We start from the raw sequence: 10473 nt of genomic DNA on the forward strand, positions 1-10473 counted from the left end.
TAGCCAATCAGGTTCCGGTATGGACACCGGGCAATGGGAATAATCACTTACATGAAGAGGCTCGTCATACATCTCAGTTTACCTGAGATGATCCACGTTTACGCATCTATCTCAGCACAAATATAGATAGCACCCTCTTTTATTCTCAAGAGTTTCTTGGTTTGTCTGGGAATGCTGCCTCTCTTATTCTGGCCCACGTGACCTGAATGTCTAGCCTGAATCTAATCATAAGGAAACATCCACGCAAACCCAAAATAAGAAACATTCTATTAATAAAAATAGAAGGGGATGATATTCTTCCAAAATGTAAATACCAGAAAAGAAAAAGAGAGACTAGAGAAATATTCCAGATGAAAGGAAACTAAGGAATCACAGCATCTACATGCAATACTGTTCCTAGACCCCATCCTACATTTGGAAGAGAAGAAAGTGCTATAAAGGTCATCGCTAGATCCCTTGACAAAATTAGACTATGGACACTCAATTAGGTAAAAGAATTGTGTCAATGTTAAATTCACTGAAGTTTCTGACTATAGCACAGTTAAGTAAAATGATATCTTTATTCTTAGAAAATATATTCTTAGCCATCTAGGGGTGAAACACATGATGTATGCAACTTACTCTGAAAAAATGCTGAAAAGCAAAATAAAATAAAATAAGTTCTGAAAAGCATGATATGTGTAAATATAAACATAGACATAAACATAAAAATGTATGGAGAAAGAGAGAGAAAGGAGATGAGGCAAAATAGTGACAATACGTCAGTCTTGGTAAAGGATATATGGGTGTTGTATAATCGCAATTTCTCAAAGAAAGTTGGAAATTACTTTCAAAACCGTTTGTGGAAATCCCGATCCTCTTCTATGTTAAGCATTTTGCAGTGTAGGCATTTAACAAACATCACTTCCTTTACCTTATAGCCATACATATGTGCGTAACAGCAAAGAGAGAGAGAGAAGGACAGAGAGGAAGATGGTTTAGCCAACTGTGTAGTAACAACAGGAGAAAATGGTCTATAACCATTATAAGCATGTGGAAGACATGATGATATAAGTGAGAATGTTTATAACAAACATGAAGGGGAGCAGAAAAACAAAATACCAGATGCATGGTGATGACAGTCATCTAAGAACACATATATGTACATAATCGGATACTCGTGTCATATACCAGGTTTTATATTCATCACATCTTATTGTCATTTAAAGCTAATTGCATATATGGTGCTTCTTAAAATTTTTAATTAGCATTCTTGATTAAAGAACTGAACAACTATTTTAAAAGCCTGAGTAAAATAGGCATAGATGTTTGCCTTTTAGTCAACTTCATATTCTACAACTTTGAGCTTTCTCTTTCAGTTTACATACATTCTGAGTTTGCTGTGGGCTTTTTCCAGACACAAAGAGTAGTATAAAACATTCTTGTAAATGCCAGGTCTCTGCTGTTTTCTAGTTGTGTGGTCTTGAACAATTCAGTTAATCTGTTTTCTAAAATGATGGATTTGAGCAAAACAATCTCTAAGATCTCCTTTCTGCTTGTTAGGGGCCAAATTGTGTCCTCTAAAATTCACGTTTTAGGGGCACCTGGGTGGCTCAGTCAATTGAGCATCTGACTTTGGCTCAGGTCACTATCTCACGGTTCATGGCTTTGAGCCCCACGTTGGACTCTGCTGACAGCTCAGAGCCTGGAGACTGCTTTTGATCCTGTGTCTCCCTCGCTCTCTATCCCTGCCCCCCCCCAAAATAAATAATAAACATTACAAAAATTAATAAAGAATAAAAATAAATAAACCACATTTTAGTCCTAACCCCCAGGGCCTTAGAATGAAACCGTATTTGGAGATAGGGCCTTTAAAGAGGTAATTAAGGTAAAATGAGGTCATATGAGTGGGCCCTAATCCAGTGTGACTGGTGTCCTTATGAGAAGAGTAGATGAGGACACAGACATACATACAGAGAGAAGACCATGTGAGGATACAGGGAGAAGGTGGCCATCTGCAGCCAAGGAGAAACCAACTCTGCCGATACCTCAGTCTCAGACTTCAAGACTCCACAGCTATAAAAAAAAAAAGTGAATCTCTGCTGTTGAGGCCACCCAGTCTGTGTTTCTTTGTTATGGCAGCCCAAGCAAACCGATATACTGCTCTAACATTCTGATTCTTCCGCTTGCTCTTCTTTTATAGGCCATCCATTTCCCAGGATATATAAATGTCTGCCACAAGAGGGCCACTCCGCCCTCAGAGTGAACACCCTGCCTCCTGGTCGCCCAGAGAGCGATTGCTGATTGCAAAGGGGACAGAAGGATGTGCAGATGAACAGCCTGAAGCCTTTCCACAAAACTGGATCGACCCCAAAGACAAGCCATCCTGGAAAGCTTCATTTCCAGTAGGGTGACCAGCAAACCCGAGGGAAAGGGCAGACCCCTGGCTCCCCAGCCCCTGCTCTCTTAGGGTGGCCTCCCCATCAGGCCCCAGCCTTTATAGTATGCTTAGCTACCCTGTAAGTGATGAGTCCGCATGAAGAGTAATAACAGATGGGGAAACATCAGAAGCAAGGCTCAATCTCCAGCTGCACACACACGGATAACTATGAAGACTTCCGGGAAAGTAAAGCCACAGATTCAAACACTATCAAAGGCAGGAGGGCACTGAGCACCAACCAGCCTTTCTCAGGGTCTGGTACAGAAACTGAAGTAAGAATCAACAAACCCAAATTTGTTGGATGACAGGTATGTTCCTTGGGCTTTTCGACTGATGGGCACCAGGACAAGGCATGACAACTAAATGCAACGCACAATCCTATACTGAATAGGATTTTAGACTAAGAAAAAAAAGCTATAAAGGATTATTATTGTGATGATCGGTGAAATTTGGATAAGGAATACAATTAGATAATAGTATTACAAGTGTTGGGGCACCTGGGTGGCTCAGTCCATTAAGCGTCCAATTTCAGCTCAGGTCATGATCTCACCATCGTTGGTGGTTTCGAGCCCCACACTGGGCTCTGGTCAGGACAGAGCCAGAGCCTGCTTCAGATTCTGTGTTTCTCTGTCTCTCTCTCTGCCTCACCCCTGCTCGTGCTCTCTTTCTCTCTCAAAAATAAACATTCAAATAATAATAATAATATTATTACAAGTGTTAAAATGGCTGCTTTTGGGGTGCCTGGGTGGCTCAGTCGGTTAAGCGGCCGACTTCGGCTCGGGTCATGATCTCGCGGTCCGTGAGTTCGAGCCCCGCGTTGGGCTCTGTGCTGGCAGCTCAGAGCATGGAGCCTGTTTCAGATTCTGTGTCTCCCTCTCTCTGACCCTCCCCTGTTCATGCTCTGTCTCTCCCTGTCTCAAAAATAAATAAACGTTAAAAAAAAAAATTAAAAAAAAATGGCTGCTTTTGGTAATTGTACTATGGCATGTAAGAAAATGATCTTGTTCTTAGGAAATACATGCTAGTTTAAAGAATAATGAGTCATAGTGTCCAATTTACCCTCATTTGGTCAGAAAATAAGTAATATACATGCATATACAATACACACGTATAAAAATAAATACAGAGAATAAAAAAGCAAATGGAGAAAAATGTAAATAATTGGTAGGTTTGGGTAAAGGGCATATGCAACATTTCTATAAATTTGAAATTATAACAAAAGAAAAATCACTCCCCTCCCCAAACCCCAAACACCTCTGGGAAAATTGTGCTGAGAATAGATATTTCTTAGTAACAGCAAGAAAATACAAAAATGCTCCTTGCTCCTTTGATTTATGAGATGGTATCATGGTCTCAGCAACCAGGGTTTCACTGATGATTATGGTGGGAGTTTAACACCACTAATAACGAAGGGCTTTTGAAATATATGTGGACTTACCTTCCCTGAACACCAGACAATGGGGCACTACCTCCGAATGTCTCTTAGACATTGCTACACCTGCTCATTCATCATCATTCTGGTCATGCATGAAAAGTGACCATACCCATGACCTCAGGGATGCAGAAATGAGTCATTGTCCCAGCAGGCGCCATCATCAGGACCAAGTTTGGAGAAGGCTCTTTCACAGTTATAATTTCTTGTGGATTTAAAGCTAGCCACGCTATTCATATTTCTGCTCTGTACTTCTCTTTAAGATACCATTAAAAAGACCCACCACCACTCTTAAGCTGCGTCAGCCTACATCTGAACCACAGCTCCTTTTCTTCTGGGAATAGATTGTCAAGCGGTTTGATGTATCATGGAGTCACAGTTGGCCAACCGGCATGCCCATTTTGCCCTAAAAGGAGGATGTGCGAGCCCCTGGTTTGTACTACTTAGGAAACGGATACCAAGGAATTAGGCACACATATCCACGAAGGCATTTCTGATAGAAATATACATTCACAGATTGAAGCATACATCTGGTATATCATTTTTATAGGGCCATACCTACTTTCCCATGGATATCAAGAGGAACTGATTTAACTATTTCATAAGAGAAGATGTTCTTATCTTCTCAAGTTCACCCAACTTTATAGCTTTAACCTGAAATTGGGAGGGATGATATTCCAAGCTACTTTATCCACTATTTTCAGACTCTGCACACAGTTTGAAAGTATAGTAAGGGATGCTAAGACTGTATATTTTAAGCTCTAACCTTCAATTCTTGGACTTAAACTCCACATGAAGTTTTCCAGTGAAATTTGTAACGATAGCCTGTTTGAGTGAGAGCGCCATTGTTCGGCGGGCATATGAGCCTGACCAAAATTCAAAGAACTACCTATTCCAACCATCTTCCTTGTTAGCTCATTTGCAAAAGGACTGTAATGATGTGAATTACCCTACTACTCCACTCTCTACCACCAGCTCATGGTTGACACTTACTAACTCCTACCCCTTCATTTATCTAATATTTTTGTCTTCTGACTTTTCTTCTCACCCAGCAGATACCATCCTTTTCTTCATTTGTCTTTGCCCCTTGGTTTTGGAAACCAATATCTTCCTTACTCCCTTGAACAACCCCCCACACCCACCCATCAGCTCATGCAAATTAATTTATGAAGAAGACTGTTGAGAGATCTTCAGTTCCACACACCTGAGCCCACCACAGGCTTAGCCAAGATGCCTCTCTAAGGCTCCTGGCTAAGGCTCCACCTCTCCACTACCCAGGCAGACCTGCTCACGCGATTGTTCTAACTAGCCTAGAGCTCTTTATTTAATTTTTTTTTCAACGTTTATTTATTTTTGGGACAGAGAGAGACAGAGCATGAACGGGGGAGGGGCAGAGAGAGAGGGAGACACAGAATCGGAAACAGGCTCCAGGCTCTGAGCCATCAGCCCAGAAACAGGCTCCAGGCTCTGAGCCATCAGCCCAGAGCCTGACGCGGGGCTCGAACTCACGGACCGCGAGATCGTGACCTGGCTGAAGTCGGACGCTTAACCGACTGCGCCACCCAGGCGCCCCAAGCCTAGAGCTCTTTAAAGGCAAGGCAGATGTCAATGCTGTTCATTCTACAGTGCCCACTCTCCACCAGAGGATCGGTGCAGGGATCCATCTTCCATCCTTCCTCAGGCTGCTGGAAACCCTAGAAGGTTAGCCCTCCTAGATTGCTTCACCTGACTCCGTGCCCTCGGTCTTCCTGTAGGGTTTCGCAAATGGGGGTCGCTGGCAGGAGATCACAGAGACTTCCTTCCTGTTTCCCTCTCCCCTCTAAGCAAAATCACCCCTTCATGGCATCTCATGCTTCCTGCTGTTGCTAGTTCTGGGCCCTTTATCACGCTTTGGTGATTCCCTTAACCCTGCTCACAGCTCTGGAGGTTGTCTCTTCATTAAATTCTCTTCAGTTAAGCTCTTTGTTTATACCGTTTATTTCCCGCCAGATACAGAAGAACCCTGGCGGATGCAAAATCTCATTCATCAACCAGTAAAGCTTCTGAAACACTGTATCCGCTAAAATGAATTAAACAACAAATGAAACTTAGAAAGAAACTTGAAATCAAGACAAAGTTTTTGAGTGTTGGGAAGTTTCATCTTGAAACTTTCAGATGGGGAAGCTGAGTATCGCTTGGCCAAAGACGAAGCTCGAGGCTCTTATCGATAGCTGTACCAGAGGCCTGGCCCTCTTACTCCACGTTTGCTGACTGGGCTGTTTCAAAAGATGTGGTCAAATTTTGTAAGCAGCCCTCAATTGAAATTTGCTTTGCTCTCCACTGTGATGACTAGATTTCTGTTGTCTCCCACCGTTAGAAGGAATATAGAGGGACAGGACAAAAATCCATTCGTTAAGAAAGAAAACAGTGCACCAATCAGCAGAATGACTAGACACAATAAAAGAAAAAAAAACTTCCTTGAAAAAGAGCTTTCTATTTTAAGAAGATGAATAAAAAGAAGAGATGCCCTCAAGTGATAGATAATGAAGACATTCCCCAGGCATCCTCAGCCTCTGTGGCTTTTCAGATGTAAACCTGAAACGTAGTCCATTACAAAGGGTGGCATCCAAGCTGGATTCCGGCTGCTTGTTCTGTTCTGTGGTCAGCCTGTGCTGAACATAGCAGTTTAAACAAGCCACAGAGCTGTGAGTGGCCCCTGTGTCTAAAATGCCTTCTGGATTATCCTCAATGACCCTAATCATAGGACTTAGAATCTGAAAGGATGAGAATTAAACGGGACATTTAGGGTCCAGCTCTCCGGGGTACATTATTTTTTCAAACTAACCTGGGTTTTTGGGTAACACACACACTGGATCTGAAAATGCCACTTTGTCACGATTTGCTGTGTGATAGCCTAGTGACCTCTAAGGCCAATTCCAGGACATCGCAGGGACAACACACCAGTGTCCCCAAGCCTGCATTTGGGGCACTATTTGGCTGAGTCACTTGCAGTATTATTCTGGAGCTGCCTCTCAGGAGCTCATAAGACCCAACTATTGTATTTCCAGGAATTTGGGTTGCTGGTTAACACCTCACTGATAGCTTGAAATCAGCAATAGTGAGAGTTTTCACACCACAGGAGTTGACAAACACTATAAAGACATTTCTTCCCTTGAAACTCAGCTGTTCAACATTCACTGGAATCATGTTAACTATGAAATAATACTGATCCATCTCTCCAATTGAGAAGGAAAGCTGGTAAACGCAAATAAAAAGGGCCAGCCAGATATCCAAGGCCGGATAGTCCCCCTGCATGCTTTTGGCTTCTGCAATCTTGCTTTCCTCTTGCATCAGCCAGAAGCCAGGAATCTGAAGCTTGAGTATACTAGTCCCGCCCAACCTGGAAGCACATATGTATAAAAGATCAGTATAACCCAAGCCAGATGCTCAGCCTTTGGAGTTGACTCCGCTGGGCCGGCACCGGTGACAAATAAAAAGTCTTTTCTGATTCCCTAGCGCTTGTCGCTTGTCTCTTCCTGGGCGCCGAGTATTTGCTATAACACAGGGGCTGAAATTGATGGGTAGAAACTTGTTCTTTCTTCAATCCCTGCAAACTCAAAGAAGAGAACCAGCCTTCCCAAGTACATTATTGAAAATAGTCCCCTAAATTCAAATACTCAGTTAAAATAGAGCGGAATTAGAGTCTACAGCCTGAGAAAATGGTTTGTTTTGATTTCGAGTTGGCTCAAGAAGTTTCTGACAATTAATTTCCTATAATTGCCTTATAAAGTTAAAATGCCTTCCAAAATTTTATGGGGCCATTTCAAAACCTAGGGAAATCAGCCAGTAAATTAAAGTGTATCTCTGCAAGGAGAGAAAGAGATTGATCTCAAGACTAGTTTAGGCCCAGCTGGAGGACTTGGTCTCTGTTCCAGTGGAAAGGAAGGTAGCAATCCTTAGCAAAGCCCAAGATTTCTTTTTCCTGAAATAATGACTGACCACTGCCTCTGTTGTTTTTGGCCAAGTGTTTGACCAAAACAAGAATTTTGCAACTGCAATGACCTAACTTGGGAAACAATTTTATAACATTTTCTAGGAACCACAAAACCTTTGTTTTACTCTTTCTGAAGACCGACAGTGAGACCAGAAGGAGAGCATAATATTTTGCCGTGTAACAAAGAAAAAAACTTGATAAGGTCAGCGGCTGGAAGAATATTTCAGTTCAAATAACGGTCATCCAGAGCCCGTGAAATGCTGCCTTTCAAACCAATAATGAACGTGCCTTGCACAACATCACATCCAGCTAAAATCCTGGATCCGCTCAGCTGATTATTAGGGCATTAAATGGTGACCTTTATCATACAACAAATTGTAAGCCGGGCAGCTAGGTTTGACAAAAACAGCAGGAACTGCAGTTAGCAGCAAAAACAGACTCACATGTTAGAAGAGCACAGAGAAAACTTCTTGACGTGGTTGGAAGAAAACAGAAGCTTCTTGCAGTGACTCGGACTTCAGTTGGATGAGTGCAGATGATCCAAGTTAGGCAACATTATGATTGCTGGGGACTGCAAAAAAAATCAGTCAGCTCAACTATCAGCAAAATGCCCTCCCAAGGCCTATTAAATAATGTACCAGTGAAGTTATTTGAAGTAAACTGATACACACTGTGCCATAGGATGTATGGACTAAAATCATGGACACTTGAGTTCAACGGTCTAGGTTTAAATTCTCTGCAACCCATGGCGTGCCTGAGTGGTTTAGTTGGTTAAGCGTCTGACTCCTGATTTTGGCTCAGGTCGTGATCTCAGAGTTTCTTAAGTTTGAGCCCCATGTTGCGCTCTGCACTAAGAGTGCAGAGCCTGCTTGGGATTCTCTCTCTCTGCCTCTCCCTTACTTGCGCTCTCTCTCTCTTTCAAAAATAAATAATAAACTTTAATAATTCTTTGTGACCCATTAGCTACATGGCCTCAGAAAAGAGACTTAATCTCTCTAAGCCTCACACGCCCCATCTAGAAACTGGGGGTGATAGTAGTTCCCAAAAGATGTTGTGAGGGCTACATAATGTGTTCAGAATGATGTGTGGCACATAGTAAGTGCTTAATAGACATTAGCGATTATTATTATTTTTTTTTGCATATAGGCTGATGGACTTTAAGCATTTGTCTTAGTTTGGAATCCCCCAGAAACAGCCTCTGAGCACAAGTGGTGTATTTGGGAGATGATCATGTCACAGCAGTGGATGAATGGGGGACGTAAGGCAGGAAGGGAAGGTGGCCAGTCACGGGGGTGTCATCACCACTACCTCTGTGGGCAGCAGGAGCTCCCTGTATCTGGAACCTCTAGGAGACAGAACAGGACACCCCACAGAACTATCCCACCCAAGCAGGGAGGAAGCTGGGTACTTATCCACAGCTCCCTGTCCATCTTTGGTTGGGAACTGCTCCCAAGGGCATTCACCCTCTAGGACACGGGACAGAAAATGGCAGGAAGTCCAGAGTTTTCAGCCTTCAGCGTGAGAGAGTGGAAGGGGACACGGGAGGGGAACTGGCAGCAGCTACTAGAGCCCTGCATCACTGTTTTCAGATCATTAAATGAGCTGGAGTTCCTTTATTTATTTTTTAATGTTTATTTCTTTTGAGAGAGAGAAAGAATGAGCAAGAGAAGGGGCAAAGAGAGAGAATCCCAAGCAAGCTCTATGCTGTCAGCACAGAGCCCAACGCAGGGCTTGATCTCATGAGCTTAGGATCATGACCTGAGCTGAAATCAAGAGTTGGGATGTTTTGGGTTTTTTTTTAATCTTTATTTATTTGGGGGGGGGGAGAGAGTGAGACAGAGCATGATCAGGGGAGGGGCAGAGAGAGAGGGAGACACAGAATCCAAAGCAGGCTCCAGGCTCTGAGCTGTTAAGCACAGAGCCTGACATGGGGCTCGAACTCACGAACGGCGAGATCATGACCTGAGTTAAAATCTGACGCTCAACTGACTGAGGCACCAAGACACCTCTGAAGTTTATATATTTGTTTTAATGGGTCAACCCTTAAGTGACAATAATACAACAGAGCAAAACAAAAAACTGTGTTCATTCTATGCTGGTTTTAATGGAGGTATTAAGAAATAAATCATGTAACTTAAAAACATTTGTATGTAAGTGCCCATTAAATCAACACAATGTTGAGAATAATAGATGGAGTTTCAACCCTAATTCTGCTCTGAACGGCTTACTCTTCCTCAATATCCATCACCCGAAGCTAGGAAAGTATCCAGTGTTTTTCACAGTTCTGTGGAAGACCCAAGCCTTCATGGAAAAGGAAAACATCCCTCTTTTTTCAAAAGTCACCAAACTCTTAGCAGTTCCAATAACTGGCTTTTTCAGTAAACGAAACCATTTGCGTTTTTAGGAAAAATAATATATTAAGACTTTCCCATGCATCCAGAGGTTCAAAACACTAAAACGGTAATGAACACCATAAACTCCATTCTTAAACTGCACAATGTATCTGTTGGATAATCTGATTGTGTCTTCTTCATGTGAAAGCAGAAAGCCTGTATATGAGGCCAATGTTTCTTTTTTTTTTTTTTAAGATTTTTTTAATGTTTATTTGTTTGTGAGACAGAGAAAGACAGAGTTTGAAGGGGGGAGGGT

The sequence above is a fragment of the Lynx rufus genome, unplaced genomic scaffold (assembly GCF_022079265.1).
Source record: "Lynx rufus isolate CCGP_SWC_20201006 ecotype Redwood Valley unplaced genomic scaffold, mLynRuf1.p SCAF_8, whole genome shotgun sequence".
NCBI classification, from domain to species: Eukaryota; Metazoa; Chordata; class Mammalia; order Carnivora; family Felidae; genus Lynx; species Lynx rufus.